The following is a 15,789-nucleotide window of genomic DNA, read 5'->3' on the forward strand; positions in this document are numbered from 1 at the left end:
AGTTTAGCATGCTGAGTTCTGCTTGGCAAGCCATGAAAGACTCTTGAAAACCATTTGGAACAAAAGTTACAGCACATTTGAACAAAGTTGAAAATTAGCCTTATTTCAGTGAGAGCTGCAGAAAGAAGCAATAAAATTTCACTGAAAGCTGATGATAAAATTGACTTAAGATTTCAATGCAAATACTATATATAACTAGTTTAGCATGCTGAGTTCTGCTTGGCAAGCCATGAAAGACTCTTGAAAACCATTTGGAACAAAAGTTACAGCACATTTGAACAAAGTTGAAAATTAGCCTTATTTCAGTGAGAGCTGCAGAAAGAAGCAATAAAATTTCACTGAAAGCTGATGATAAAATTGACTTAATATTTCAATGCAAATACTATATATAACTAGTTTAGCATGCTGAGTTCTGCTTGGCAAGCCATGAAAGACTCTTGAAAACCATTTGGAACAAAAGTTACAGCACATTTGAACAAAGTTGAAAATTAGCCTTATTTCAGTGAGAGCTGCAGAAAGAAGCAATAAAATTTCACTGAAAGCTGATGATAAAATTGACTTAAGATTTCAATGCAAATACTATATATAACTAGTTTAGCATGCTGAGTTCTGCTTGGCAAGCCATGAAAGACTCTTGAAAACCATTTGGAACAAAAGTTACAGCACATTTGAACAAAGTTGAAAATTAGCCTTATTTCAGTGAGAGCTGCAGAAAGAAGCAATAAAATTTCACTGAAAGCTGATGATAAAATTGACTTAAGATTTCAATGCAAATACTATATATAACTAGTTTAGCATGCTGAGTTCTGCTTGGCAAGCCATGAAAGACTCTTGAAAACCATTTGGAACAAAAGTTACAGCACATTTGAACAAAGTTGAAAATTAGGCTTATTTCAGTGAGAGCTGCAGAAAGAAGCAATAAAATTTCACTGAAAGCTGATGATAAAATTGACTTAAGATTTCAATGCAAATACTATATATAACTATATAACCATGCTGAGTTCTGCTTGGCAAGCCATGAAAGACTCTTGAAAACCATTTGGAACAAAAGTTACAGCACATTTGAACAAAGTTGAAAATTAGCCTTATTTCAGTGAGAGCTGCAGAAAGAAGCAATAAAATTTCACTGAAAGCTGATGATAAAATTGACTTAAGATTTCAATGCAAATACTATATATAACTAGTTTAGCATGCTGAGTTCTGCTTGGCAAGCCATGAAAGACTCTTGAAAACCATTTGGAACAAAAGTTACAGCACATTTGAACAAAGTTGAAAATTAGCCTTATTTCAGTGAGAGCTGCAGAAAGAAGCATTACAATTTCACTGAAAGCTGAAAAAAAGTTTGAGCAAAATTTTTCTTTTTGGTGGAAGATTATATTTTGAGAGGAAGATTTCTTTTATCACAGGAAGATTTTTTTTATCGACATTGGTTTTTTTTGGAGGAAGAATTTTTTTTCGGTTGACAGTGGGAATTCTTTTTTTGAAGGCAAATGAAAACTGCTTCTAAAATCTGCTTTATATTTCAATGCAAATAATTGAAAGTACAACTTGTTTGGAATCCTGAGTTCAGCTTGGCAAGCTGTGAAATACTCTTGAAAACCATTTGGAAAAAAAGTTTGAGCAAAATTTTTCTTTTTGGTGGAAGACTATATTTTGAGACGAAGATTTTTTTTAACATAGGAAGAATTTTTTTTACGAATTTTTTTTTTCTGAAGGAAGAATTTTTTTGAGGTGACTGTTGTTGTGAACTTTTTTTTTTTTCAATGGCATATGAAAACTGCTATCGAAATGTTCTTATTGCAATGTTTGGCATCCTGAGTTCAGCTTGGCAAGCTGTGAAACACTCTTGAAAACCATTTGGAAAAAAAGTTTGGGCAAAATTTTCCTTTTTGGTGGAAGATTATATTTTGAGAGGAACATTTTTTTTAACATAGGAAGAATTTTTTTACGATTTTTTTTTTTCTGAAGGAAGAATTTTTTTGAGGTGACTGTTGTGAACTTTTTTTTTTTTTCAATGGCATATGAAAACTGCTACCGAAATGTTCTTCTTATTGCAATGTTTGGCATCCTGAGTTCAGCTTGGCAAGCTGTGAAACACTCTTGAAAACCATTTGGAAAAAAAGTTTGGGCAAAATTTTCCTTTTTGGTGGAAGATTATATTTTGAGAGGAAGATTTTTTTTAACATAGGAAGAATTTTTTTACGAATTTTTTTTTTCTGAAAGAAGAATTTTTTGAGGTGACTGTTGTGGGGAACTTTTTTTTTTCAATGGCATATGAAAACTGCTATCGAAACGTTCTTCTTATTGCAATGTTTGGCATCCTGAGTTCAGCTTGGCAAGCTGTGAAACACTCTTGAAAACCATTTGGAAAAAAAGTTTGGGCAAAATTTTCCTTTTTGGTGGAAGATTATATTTTGAGATGAAGATTTTTTTTAACATAGGAAGAATTTTTTTACGATTTTTTTTTTCTGAAGGAAGAATTTTTTTGAGGTGACTTTTGTGGTGAACTTTTTTTTTTTTCAATGGCATATGAAAACTGCTACCGAAATGTTCTTCTTATTGCAATGTTTGGCATCCTGAGTTCAGCTTGGCAAGCTGTGAAACACTCTTGAAAACCATTTGGAAAAAAAGTTTGGGCAAAATTTTCCTTTTTGGTGGAAGATTATATTTTGAGAGGAACATTTTTTTTAACATAGGAAGAATTTTTTTACGATTTTTTTTTTCTGAAGGAAGAATTTTTTTGAGGTGACTGTTGTGGGGAACTTTTTTTTTTTTCAATGGCATATGAAAACTGCTACCGAAATGTTCTTCTTATTGCAATGTTTGGCATCCTGAGTTCAGCTTGGCAAGCTGTGAAACACTCTTGAAAACCATTTGGAAAAAAAGTTTGGGCAAAATTTTCCTTTTTGGTGGAAGATTATATTTTGAGATGAAGATTTTTTTTAACATAGGAAGAATTTTTTTACGATTTTTTTTTTTCTGAAGGAAGAATTTTTTTGAGGTGACTGTTGTGGTGAACTTTTTTTTTTTTCAATGGCATATGAAAACTGCTACCGAAATGTTCTTCTTATTGCAATGTTTGGCATCCTGAGTTCAGCTTGGCAAGCTGTGAAACACTCTTGAAAACCATTTGGAAAAAAAGTTTGGGCAAAATTTTCCTTTTTGGTGGAAGATTATATTTTGAGAGGAAGATTTTTTTTAACATAGGAAGAATTTTTTTACGAATTTTTTTTTTCTGAAAGAAGAATTTTTTTGAGGTGACTTGTGGGGAACTTTTTTTTTTCAATGGCATATGAAAACTGCTATCGAAACGTTCTTCTTATTGCAATGTTTGGAATCCTGAGTTCAGCTTGGCAAGCTGTGAAATACTCTTGAAAACCATTTGGAAAAAAAGTTTTAGCAACATTTTTCTTTTTGGTGGAAGATTATATTTTGAGAGGAAGTTTTTTTTTAAAATAGGAAGAATTTTTTTACGATTTTTTTTTTCTGAAGGAAGAATTTTTTTGAGGTGACTGTTGTGGGGAACTTTTTTCTTTTCAATGGCATATGTTTTCTTAATATTTCAATACAAACACTATGTACAACTTGTTTGGCATCCTGAGTTCAGCTTGGCAATCTGTGAAAGACTTGAAAACCATTTGGAAAAAAAGTTTGGGCAAAATTTTTCTTTTTGGTGGAAGATTACATTTTGAGAGGAAGATTTTTTTTAACATAGGAAGAATTTTTTTACGATTTTTTTTTTCTGAAGGAAGAATTTTTTTGAAGTGAATGTTGTGGGGAACTTTTTTTTTTCAATGGCATATTTGTTCTTAATATTTCAATACAAACACTATGTACAACTTGTTTGGCATCCAGAGTTCAGCTTGGCAAGCTGTGAAACACTCTTGAAAACCATTTGGAAAAAAAGTTTGGGCAAAATTTTCCTTTTTGGTGGAAGATTATATTTTGAGAGGAACATTTTTTTTAACATAGGAAGAATTTTTTTACGATTTTTTTTTTCTGAAGGAAGAATTTTTTTGAGGTGACTGTTGTGGTGAACTTTTTTTTTTTTCAATGGCATATGAAAACTGCTACCGAAATGTTCTTCTTATTGCAATGTTTGGCATCCTGAGTTCAGCTTGGCAAGCTGTGAAACACTCTTGAAAACCATTTGGAAAAAATGTTTGGGCAAAATTTTCCTTTTTGGTGGAAGATTATATTTTGAGATGAAGATTTTTTTTAACATAGGAAGAATTTTTTTACGATTTTTTTTTTCTGAAGGAAGAATTTTTTTGAGGTGACTTGTGAACTTTTTTTTTTTTCAATGGCATATGAAAACTGCTACCGAAATGTTCTTCTTATTGCAATGTTTGGCATCCTGAGTTCAGCTTGGCAAGCTGTGAAACACTCTTGAAAACCATTTGGAAAAAAAGTTTGGGCAAAATTCTCCTTTTTGGTGGAAGATTATATTTTGAGAGGAAGATTTTTTTTAACATAGGAAGAATTTTTTTACGAATTTTTTTTTTCTGAAAGAAGAATTTTTTTGAGGTGACTGTTGTGGGGAACTTTTTTTTTTCAATGGCATATGAAAACTGCTATCGAAACGTTCTTCTTATTGCAATGTTTGGAATCCTGAGTTCAGCTTGGCAAGCTGTGAAATACTTTTGAAAACCATTTGGAAAAAAAGTTTTAGCAACATTTTTCTTTTTGGTGGAAGATTATATTTTGAGAGGAAGATTTTTTTTAACATAGGAAGAATTTTTTTACGATTTTTTTTTTCTGAAGGAAGAATTTTTTTGAGGTGACTGTTGTGGGGAACTTTTTTCTTTTCAATGGCATATGTTTTCTTAATATTTCAATACAAACACTATGTACAACTTGTTTGGCATCCTGAGTTCAGCTTGGCAATCTGTGAAAGACTTGAAAACCATTTGGAAAAAAAGTTTGGGCAAAATTTTTCTTTTTGGTGGAAGATTACATTTTGAGAGGAAGATTTTTTTTAACATAGGAAGAATTTTTTTACGATTTTTTTTTTCTGAAGGAAGAATTTTTTTGAAGTGACTGTTGTGGGGAACTTTTTTTTTTCAATGGCATATTTGTTCTTAATATTTCAATACAAACACTATGTACAACTTGTTTGGCATCCAGAGTTCAGCTTGGCAAGCTGTGAAAGACTCTTGAAAACCATTTGGAAAAAAAGTTAGAGGAAATTTTTCTTTTTGGTGGAATACTTTATTTTGAGAGGAACATTTTTTTAACATAGGAAGAATTTTTTTACGATTTTTTTTTTCTGAAGGAAGAATTTTTTTGATGTGACTGTTGTAGGGAACTTTTTTTTTTTTCAAAGGCAAATGAAAACTGCTTCCAAAATGTTCTTAATATTTCAATACAAACACTATGTACAACTTGTTTGGCATCCTGAGTTCAGCTTGGAAAGCTGTGAAAGACTCTTGAAAACCATTTGGAAAAAAAGTTTGAGCAAAATTTTTCTTTTTGGTGGAAGATTATATTTTGAGAGGAAGATTTTTTTTAACAAAGGAAGAATTTTTTTTACGAATTTTTTTTTTTCTCAAGGATGAATTTTTTTGAGGTGACTGTTGTGGGGAACTTTTTTCTTTTCAATGGCATATGTGTTCTTAATATTTCAATACAAACACTATGTACAACTTGTTTGGCATCCTGAGTTCAGCTTGGCAATCTGTGAAAGACTCTTGAAAACCATTTGGAAAAAAAGTTTGGGCAAAATTTTTCTTTTTGGTGGAAGATTACATTTTGAGAGGAAGATTTTTTTTAACATAGGAAGAATTTTTTTACGAATTTTTTTTTTCTGAAGGAAGAATTTTTTTGAGATGAATGTTGTGGGGAACTTTCTTTTTTCAAAGGCAAATGAAAAATGCTTCCAAAAAGTTCTTAATATTTCAATACAAACACTATGTACAAGTGTACAAGTGTTTCAATTTCACTGAAAGCTGATGATAAAATTGACTTAAGATTTCAATGCAAATACTATATATAACTAGTTTAGCATGCTGAGTTCTGCTTGGCAAGCCATGAAAGACTCTTGAAAACCATTTGGAACAAAAGTTACAGCACATTTGAACAAAGTTGAAAATTAGCCTTATTTCAGTGAGAGCTGCAGAAAGAAGCAATAAAATTTCACTGAAAGCTGATGATAAAATTGACTTAAGATTTCAATGCAAATACTATATATAACTAGTTTAGCATGCTGAGTTCTGCTTGGCAAGCCATGAAAGACTCTTGAAAACCATTTGGAACAAAAGTTACAGCACATTTGAACAAAGTTGAAAATTAGCCTTATTTCAGTGAGAGCTGCAGAAAGAAGCAATAAAATTTCACTGAAAGCTGATGATAAAATTGACTTAAGATTTCAATGCAAATACTATATATAACTAGTTTAGCATGCTGAGTTCTGCTTGGCAAGCCATGAAAGACTCTTGAAAACCATTTGGAACAAAAGTTACAGCACATTTGAACAAAGTTGAAAATTAGCCTTATTTCAGTGAGAGCTGCAGAAAGAAGCAATAAAATTTCACTGAAAGCTGATGATAAAATTGACTTAATATTTCAATGCAAATACTATATATAACTAGTTTAGCATGCTGAGTTCTGCTTGGCAAGCCATGAAAGACTCTTGAAAACCATTTGGAACAAAAGTTACAGCACATTTGAACAAAGTTGAAAATTAGCCTTATTTCAGTGAGAGCTGCAGAAAGAAGCAATAAAATTTCACTGAAAGCTGATGATAAAATTGACTTAAGATTTCAATGCAAATACTATATATAACTAGTTTAGCATGCTGAGTTCTGCTTGGCAAGCCATGAAAGACTCTTGAAAACCATTTGGAACAAAAGTTACAGCACATTTGAACAAAGTTGAAAATTAGCCTTATTTCAGTGAGAGCTGCAGAAAGAAGCAATAAAATTTCACTGAAAGCTGATGATAAAATTGACTTAAGATTTCAATGCAAATACTATATATAACTAGTTTAGCATGCTGAGTTCTGCTTGGCAAGCCATGAAAGACTCTTGAAAACCATTTGGAACAAAAGTTACAGCACATTTGAACAAAGTTGAAAATTAGGCTTATTTCAGTGAGAGCTGCAGAAAGAAGCAATAAAATTTCACTCAAAGCTGATGATAAAATTGACTTAAGATTTCAATGCAAATACTATATATAACTAGTTTAGCATGCTGAGTTCTGCTTGGCAAGCCATGAAAGACTCTTGAAAACCATTTGGAACAAAAGTTACAGCACATTTGAACAAAGTTGAAAATTAGCCTTATTTCAGTGAGAGCTGCAGAAAGAAGCAATAAAATTTCACTGAAAGCTGATGATAAAATTGACTTAAGATTTCAATGCAAATACTATATATAACTATATAACCATGCTGAGTTCTGCTTGGCAAGCCATGAAAGACTCTTGAAAACCATTTGGAACAAAAGTTACAGCACATTTGAACAAAGTTGAAAATTAGCCTTATTTCAGTGAGAGCTGCAGAAAGAAGCAATAAAATTTCACTGAAAGCTGATGATAAAATTGACTTAAGATTTCAATGCAAATACTATATATAACTAGTTTAGCATGCTGAGTTCTGCTTGGCAAGCCATGAAAGACTCTTGAAAACCATTTGGAACAAAAGTTACAGCACATTTGAACAAAGTTGAAAATTAGCCTTATTTCAGTGAGAGCTGCAGAAAGAAGCATTACAATTTCACTGAAAGCTGAAAAAAAGTTTGAGCAAAATTTTTCTTTTTGGTGGAAGATTATATTTTGAGAGGAAGATTTCTTTTATCACAGGAAGATTTTTTTTATCGACATTGGTTTTTTTTGGAGGAAGAATTTTTTTTCGGTTGACAGTGGGAATTCTTTTTTTGAAGGCAAATGAAAACTGCTTCTAAAATCTGCTTTATATTTCAATGCAAATAATTGAAAGTACAACTTGTTTGGAATCCTGAGTTCAGCTTGGCAAGCTGTGAAATACTCTTGAAAACCATTTGGAAAAAAAGTTTGAGCAAAATTTTTCTTTTTGGTGGAAGACTATATTTTGAGACGAAGATTTTTTTTAACATAGGAAGAATTTTTTTTACGAATTTTTTTTTTCTGAAGGAAGAATTTTTTTGAGGTGACTGTTGTGGGGAACTTTTTTTTTTCAATGGCATATGAAAACTGCTACCGAAATGTTCTTATTGCAATGTTTGGCATCCTGAGTTCAGCTTGGCAAGCTGTGAAACACTCTTGAAAACCATTTGGAAAAAAAGTTTGGGCAAAATTTTCCTTTTTGGTGGAAGATTATATTTTGAGAGGAAGATTTTTTTTAACATAGGAAGAATTTTTTTACGATTTTTTTTTTTCTGAAGGAAGAATTTTTTTGAGGTGACTGTTGTGAACTTTTTTTTTTTTCAATGGCATATGAAAACTGCTACCGAAATGTTCTTCTTATTGCAATGTTTGGCATCCTGAGTTCAGCTTGGCAAGCTGTGAAACACTCTTGAAAACCATTTGGAAAAAAAGTTTGGGCAAAATTTTCCTTTTTGGTGGAAGATTATATTTTGAGAGGAAGATTTTTTTTAACATAGGAAGAATTTTTTTACGAATTTTTTTTTTCTGAAAGAAGAATTTTTTGAGGTGACTGTTGTGGGGAACTTTTTTTTTTCAATGGCATATGAAAACTGCTACCGAAATGTTCTTCTTATTGCAATGTTTGGAATCCTGAGTTCAGCTTGGCAAGCTGTGAAATACTCTTGAAAACCATTTGGAAAAAAAGTTTGAGCAAAATTTTTCTTTTTGGTGGAAGACTATATTTTGAGACGAAGATTTTTTTTAACATAGGAAGAATTTTTTTTACGAATTTTTTTTTTTCTGAAGGAAGAATTTTTTTGAGGTGACTGTTGTGGGGAACTTTTTTTTTTCAATGGCATATGAAAACTGCTATCGAAACGTTCTTCTTATTGCAATGTTTGGCATCCTGAGTTCAGCTTGGCAAGCTGTGAAACACTCTTGAAAACCATTTGGAAAAAAAGTTTGGGCAAAATTTTCCTTTTTGGTGGAAGATTATATTTTGAGATGAAGATTTTTTTTAACATAGGAAGAATTTTTTTACGATTTTTTTTTTCTGAAGGAAGAATTTTTTTGAGGTGACTTTTGTGGTGAACTTTTTTTTTTTTCAATGGCATATGAAAACTGCTACCGAAATGTTCTTCTTATTGCAATGTTTGGCATCCTGAGTTCAGCTTGGCAAGCTGTGAAACACTCTTGAAAACCATTTGGAAAAAAAGTTTAGGCAAAATTTTCCTTTTTGGTGGAAGATTATATTTTGAGAGGAACATTTTTTTTAACATAGGAAGAATTTTTTTACGATTTTTTTTTTCTGAAGGAAGAATTTTTTTGAGGTGACTGTTGTGGGGAACTTTTTTTTTTTTCAATGGCATATGAAAACTGCTACCGAAATGTTCTTCTTATTGCAATGTTTGGCATCCTGAGTTCAGCTTGGCAAGCTGTGAAACACTCTTGAAAACCATTTGGAAAAAAAGTTTGGGCAAAATTTTCCTTTTTGGTGGAAGATTATATTTTGAGAGGAACATTTTTTTTAACATAGGAAGAATTTTTTTACGATTTTTTTTTTCTGAAGGAAGAATTTTTTTGAGGTGACTGTTGTGGTGAACTTTTTTTTTTTTCAATGGCATATGAAAACTGCTACCGAAATGTTCTTCTTATTGCAATGTTTGGCATCCTGAGTTCAGCTTGGCAAGCTGTGAAACACTCTTGAAAACCATTTGGAAAAAAAGTTTGGGCAAAATTTTCCTTTTTGGTGGAAGATTATATTTTGAGATGAAGATTTTTTTTAACATAGGAAGAATTTTTTTACGAATTTTTTTTTTCTGAAGGAAGAATTTTTTTGGTGACTGTTGTAGGGAACTTTTTTTTTTTCAAAGGCAAATGAAAACTGCTTCCAAAATGTTCTTAATATTTCAATACAAACACTATGTACAAGTGTACAAGTGTTTCAATTTCACTGAAAGCTGATGATAAAATTGACTTAAGATTTCAATGCAAATACTATATATAACTAGTTTAGCATGCTGAGTTCTGCTTGGCAAGCCATGAAAGACTCTTGAAAACCATTTGGAACAAAAGTTACAGCACATTTGAACAAAGTTGAAAATTAGCCTTATTTCAGTGAGAGCTGCAGAAAGAAGCAATAAAATTTCACTGAAAGCTGATGATAAAATTGACTTAAGATTTCAATGCAAATACTATATATAACTAGTTTAGCATGCTGAGTTCTGCTTGGCAAGCCATGAAAGACTCTTGAAAACCATTTGGAACAAAAGTTACAGCACATTTGAACAAAGTTGAAAATTAGCCTTATTTCAGTGAGAGCTGCAGAAAGAAGCAATAAAATTTCACTGAAAGCTGATGATAAAATTGACTTAATATTTCAATGCAAATACTATATATAACTAGTTTAGCATGCTGAGTTCTGCTTGGCAAGCCATGAAAGACTCTTGAAAACCATTTGGAACAAAAGTTACAGCACATTTGAACAAAGTTGAAAATTAGCCTTATTTCAGTGAGAGCTGCAGAAAGAAGCAATACAATTTCACTGAAAGCTGATGATAAAATTGACTTAAGATTTCAATGCAAATACTATATATAACTAGTTTAGCATGCTGAGTTCTGCTTGGCAAGCCATGAAAGACTCTTGAAAACCATTTGGAACAAAAGTTACAGCACATTTGAACAAAGTTGAAAATTAGCCTTATTTCAGTGAGAGCTGCAGAAAGAAGCAATAAAATTTCACTGAAAGCTGATGATAAAATTGACTTAAGATTTCAATGCAAATACTATATATAACTAGTTTAGCATGCTGAGTTCTGCTTGGCAAGCCATGAAAGACTCTTGAAAACCATTTGGAACAAAAGTTACAGCACATTTGAACAAAGTTGAAAATTAGGCTTATTTCAGTGAGAGCTGCAGAAAGAAGCAATAAAATTTCACTCAAAGCTGATGATAAAATTGACTTAAGATTTCAATGCAAATACTATATATAACTATATAACCATGCTGAGTTCTGCTTGGCAAGCCATGAAAGACTCTTGAAAACCATTTGGAACAAAAGTTACAGCACATTTGAACAAAGTTGAAAATTAGCCTTATTTCAGTGAGAGCTGCAGAAAGAAGCAATAAAATTTCACTGAAAGCTGATGATAAAATTGACTTAAGATTTCAATGCAAATACTATATATAACTAGTTTAGCATGCTGAGTTCTGCTTGGCAAGCCATGAAAGACTCTTGAAAACCATTTGGAACAAAAGTTACAGCACATTTGAACAAAGTTGAAAATTAGCCTTATTTCAGTGAGAGCTGCAGAAAGAAGCATTACAATTTCACTGAAAGCTGAAAAAAAGTTTGAGCAAAATTTTTCTTTTTGGTGGAAGATTATATTTTGAGAGGAAGATTTCTTTTATCACAGGAAGATTTTTTTTATCGACATTGGTTTTTTTTGGAGGAAGAATTTTTTTTCGGTTGACAGTGGGAATTCTTTTTTTGAAGGCAAATGAAAACTGCTTCTAAAATCTGCTTTATATTTCAATGCAAATAATTGAAAGTACAACTTGTTTGGAATCCTGAGTTCAGCTTGGCAAGCTGTGAAATACTCTTGAAAACCATTTGGAAAAAAAGTTTGAGCAAAATTTTTCTTTTTGGTGGAAGACTATATTTTGAGACGAAGATTTTTTTTAACATAGGAAGAATTTTTTTTACGAATTTTTTTTTTCTGAAGGAAGAATTTTTTTGAGGTGACTGTTGTGAACTTTTTTTTTTTTCAATGGCATATGAAAACTGCTACCGAAATGTTCTTCTTATTGCAATGTTTGGCATCCTGAGTTCAGCTTGGCAAGCTGTGAAACACTCTTGAAAACCATTTGGAAAAAAAGTTTGGGCAAAATTTTCCTTTTTGGTGGAAGATTATATTTTGAGAGGAAGATTTTTTTTAACATAGGAAGAATTTTTTTACGAATTTTTTTTTTCTGAAAGAAGAATTTTTTGAGGTGACTGTTGTGGGGAACTTTTTTTTTTCAATGGCATATGAAAACTGCTACCGAAATGTTCTTCTTATTGCAATGTTTGGAATCCTGAGTTCAGCTTGGCAAGCTGTGAAATACTCTTGAAAACCATTTGGAAAAAAAGTTTGAGCAAAATTTTTCTTTTTGGTGGAAGACTATATTTTGAGACGAAGATTTTTTTTAACATAGGAAGAATTTTTTTTACGAATTTTTTTTTTCTGAAGGAAGAATTTTTTTGAGGTGACTGTTGTTGTGAACTTTTTTTTTTTTCAATGGCATATGAAAACTGCTATCGAAATGTTCTTATTGCAATGTTTGGCATCCTGAGTTCAGCTTGGCAAGCTGTGAAACACTCTTGAAAACCATTTGGAAAAAAAGTTTGGGCAAAATTTTCCTTTTTGGTGGAAGATTATATTTTGAGAGGAACATTTTTTTTAACATAGGAAGAATTTTTTTACGATTTTTTTTTTTCTGAAGGAAGAATTTTTTTGAGGTGACTGTTGTGAACTTTTTTTTTTTTCAATGGCATATGAAAACTGCTACCGAAATGTTCTTCTTATTGCAATGTTTGGCATCCTGAGTTCAGCTTGGCAAGCTGTGAAACACTCTTGAAAACCATTTGGAAAAAAAGTTTGGGCAAAATTTTCCTTTTTGGTGGAAGATTATATTTTGAGAGGAAGATTTTTTTTAACATAGGAAGAATTTTTTTACGAATTTTTTTTTTCTGAAAGAAGAATTTTTTGAGGTGACTGTTGTGGGGAACTTTTTTTTTTCAATGGCATATGAAAACTGCTACCGAAATGTTCTTCTTATTGCAATGTTTGGAATCCTGAGTTCAGCTTGGCAAGCTGTGAAATACTCTTGAAAACCATTTGGAAAAAAAGTTTGAGCAAAATTTTTCTTTTTGGTGGAAGACTATATTTTGAGACGAAGATTTTTTTTAACATAGGAAGAATTTTTTTGACGAATTTTTTTTTTTCTGAAGGAAGAATTTTTTTGAGGTGACTGTTGTGGGGAACTTTTTTTTTTCAATGGCATATGAAAACTGCTATCGAAACGTTCTTCTTATTGCAATGTTTGGCATCCTGAGTTCAGCTTGGCAAGCTGTGAAACACTCTTGAAAACCATTTGGAAAAAAAGTTTGGGCAAAATTTTCCTTTTTGGTGGAAGATTATATTTTGAGATGAAGATTTTTTTTAACATAGGAAGAATTTTTTTACGATTTTTTTTTTCTGAAGGAAGAATTTTTTTGAGGTGACTTTTGTGGTGAACTTTTTTTTTTTTCAATGGCATATGAAAACTGCTACCGAAATGTTCTTCTTATTGCAATGTTTGGCATCCTGAGTTCAGCTTGGCAAGCTGTGAAACACTCTTGAAAACCATTTGGAAAAAAAGTTTGGGCAAAATTTTCCTTTTTGGTGGAAGATTATATTTTGAGAGGAACATTTTTTTTAACATAGGAAGAATTTTTTTACGATTTTTTTTTTCTGAAGGAAGAATTTTTTTGAGGTGACTGTTGTGGGGAACTTTTTTTTTTTTCAATGGCATATGAAAACTGCTACCGAAATGTTCTTCTTATTGCAATGTTTGGCATCCTGAGTTCAGCTTGGCAAGCTGTGAAACACTCTTGAAAACCATTTGGAAAAAAAGTTTGGGCAAAATTTTCCTTTTTGGTGGAAGATTATATTTTGAGATGAAGATTTTTTTTAACATAGGAAGAATTTTTTTACGATTTTTTTTTTTCTGAAGGAAGAATTTTTTTGAGGTGACTGTTGTGGTGAACTTTTTTTTTTTTCAATGGCATATGAAAACTGCTACCGAAATGTTCTTCTTATTGCAATGTTTGGCATCCTGAGTTCAGCTTGGCAAGCTGTGAAACACTCTTGAAAACCATTTGGAAAAAAAGTTTGGGCAAAATTTTCCTTTTTGGTGGAAGATTATATTTTGAGAGGAAGATTTTTTTTAACATAGGAAGAATTTTTTTACGAATTTTTTTTTTCTGAAAGAAGAATTTTTTTGAGGTGACTTGTGGGGAACTTTTTTTTTTCAATGGCATATGAAAACTGCTATCGAAACGTTCTTCTTATTGCAATGTTTGGAATCCTGAGTTCAGCTTGGCAAGCTGTGAAATACTCTTGAAAACCATTTGGAAAAAAAGTTTTAGCAACATTTTTCTTTTTGGTGGAAGATTATATTTTGAGAGGAAGTTTTTTTTTAAAATAGGAAGAATTTTTTTACGATTTTTTTTTTCTGAAGGAAGAATTTTTTTGAGGTGACTGTTGTGGGGAACTTTTTTCTTTTCAATGGCATATGTTTTCTTAATATTTCAATACAAACACTATGTACAACTTGTTTGGCATCCTGAGTTCAGCTTGGCAATCTGTGAAAGACTTGAAAACCATTTGGAAAAAAAGTTTGGGCAAAATTTTTCTTTTTGGTGGAAGATTACATTTTGAGAGGAAGATTTTTTTTAACATAGGAAGAATTTTTTTACGATTTTTTTTTTCTGAAGGAAGAATTTTTTTGAAGTGAATGTTGTGGGGAACTTTTTTTTTTCAATGGCATATTTGTTCTTAATATTTCAATACAAACACTATGTACAACTTGTTTGGCATCCAGAGTTCAGCTTGGCAAGCTGTGAAACACTCTTGAAAACCATTTGGAAAAAAAGTTTGGGCAAAATTTTCCTTTTTGGTGGAAGATTATATTTTGAGAGGAACATTTTTTTTAACATAGGAAGAATTTTTTTACGATTTTTTTTTTCTGAAGGAAGAATTTTTTTGAGGTGACTGTTGTGGTGAACTTTTTTTTTTTTCAATGGCATATGAAAACTGCTACCGAAATGTTCTTCTTATTGCAATGTTTGGCATCCTGAGTTCAGCTTGGCAAGCTGTGAAACACTCTTGAAAACCATTTGGAAAAGATGTTTGGGCAAAATTTTCCTTTTTGGTGGAAGATTATATTTTGAGATGAAGATTTTTTTTAACATAGGAAGAATTTTTTTACGATTTTTTTTTTCTGAAGGAAGAATTTTTTTGAGGTGACTTGTGAACTTTTTTTTTTTTCAATGGCATATGAAAACTGCTACCGAAATGTTCTTCTTATTGCAATGTTTGGCATCCTGAGTTCAGCTTGGCAAGCTGTGAAACACTCTTGAAAACCATTTGGAAAAAAAGTTTGGGCAAAATTCTCCTTTTTGGTGGAAGATTATATTTTGAGAGGAAGATTTTTTTTAACATAGGAAGAATTTTTTTACGAATTTTTTTTTTCTGAAAGAAGAATTTTTTTGAGGTGACTGTTGTGGGGAACTTTTTTTTTTCAATGGCATATGAAAACTGCTATCGAAACGTTCTTCTTATTGCAATGTTTGGAATCCTGAGTTCAGCTTGGCAAGCTGTGAAATACTTTTGAAAACCATTTGGAAAAAAAGTTTTAGCAACATTTTTCTTTTTGGTGGAAGATTATATTTTGAGAGGAAGATTTTTTTTAACATAGGAAGAATTTTTTTACGATTTTTTTTTTCTGAAGGAAGAATTTTTTTGAGGTGACTGTTGTGGGGAACTTTTTTCTTTTCAATGGCATATGTTTTCTTAATATTTCAATACAAACACTATGTACAACTTGTTTGGCATCCTGAGTTCAGCTTGGCAATCTGTGAAAGACTTGAAAACCATTTGGAAAAAAAGTTTGGGCAAAATTTTTCTTTTTGGTGGAAGATTACAT

This window comes from Ammodytes marinus, assembly GCF_949987685.1.
Source record: "Ammodytes marinus genome assembly, chromosome: 22".
Lineage (NCBI taxonomy): Eukaryota > Metazoa > Chordata > Actinopteri > Uranoscopiformes > Ammodytidae > Ammodytes > Ammodytes marinus.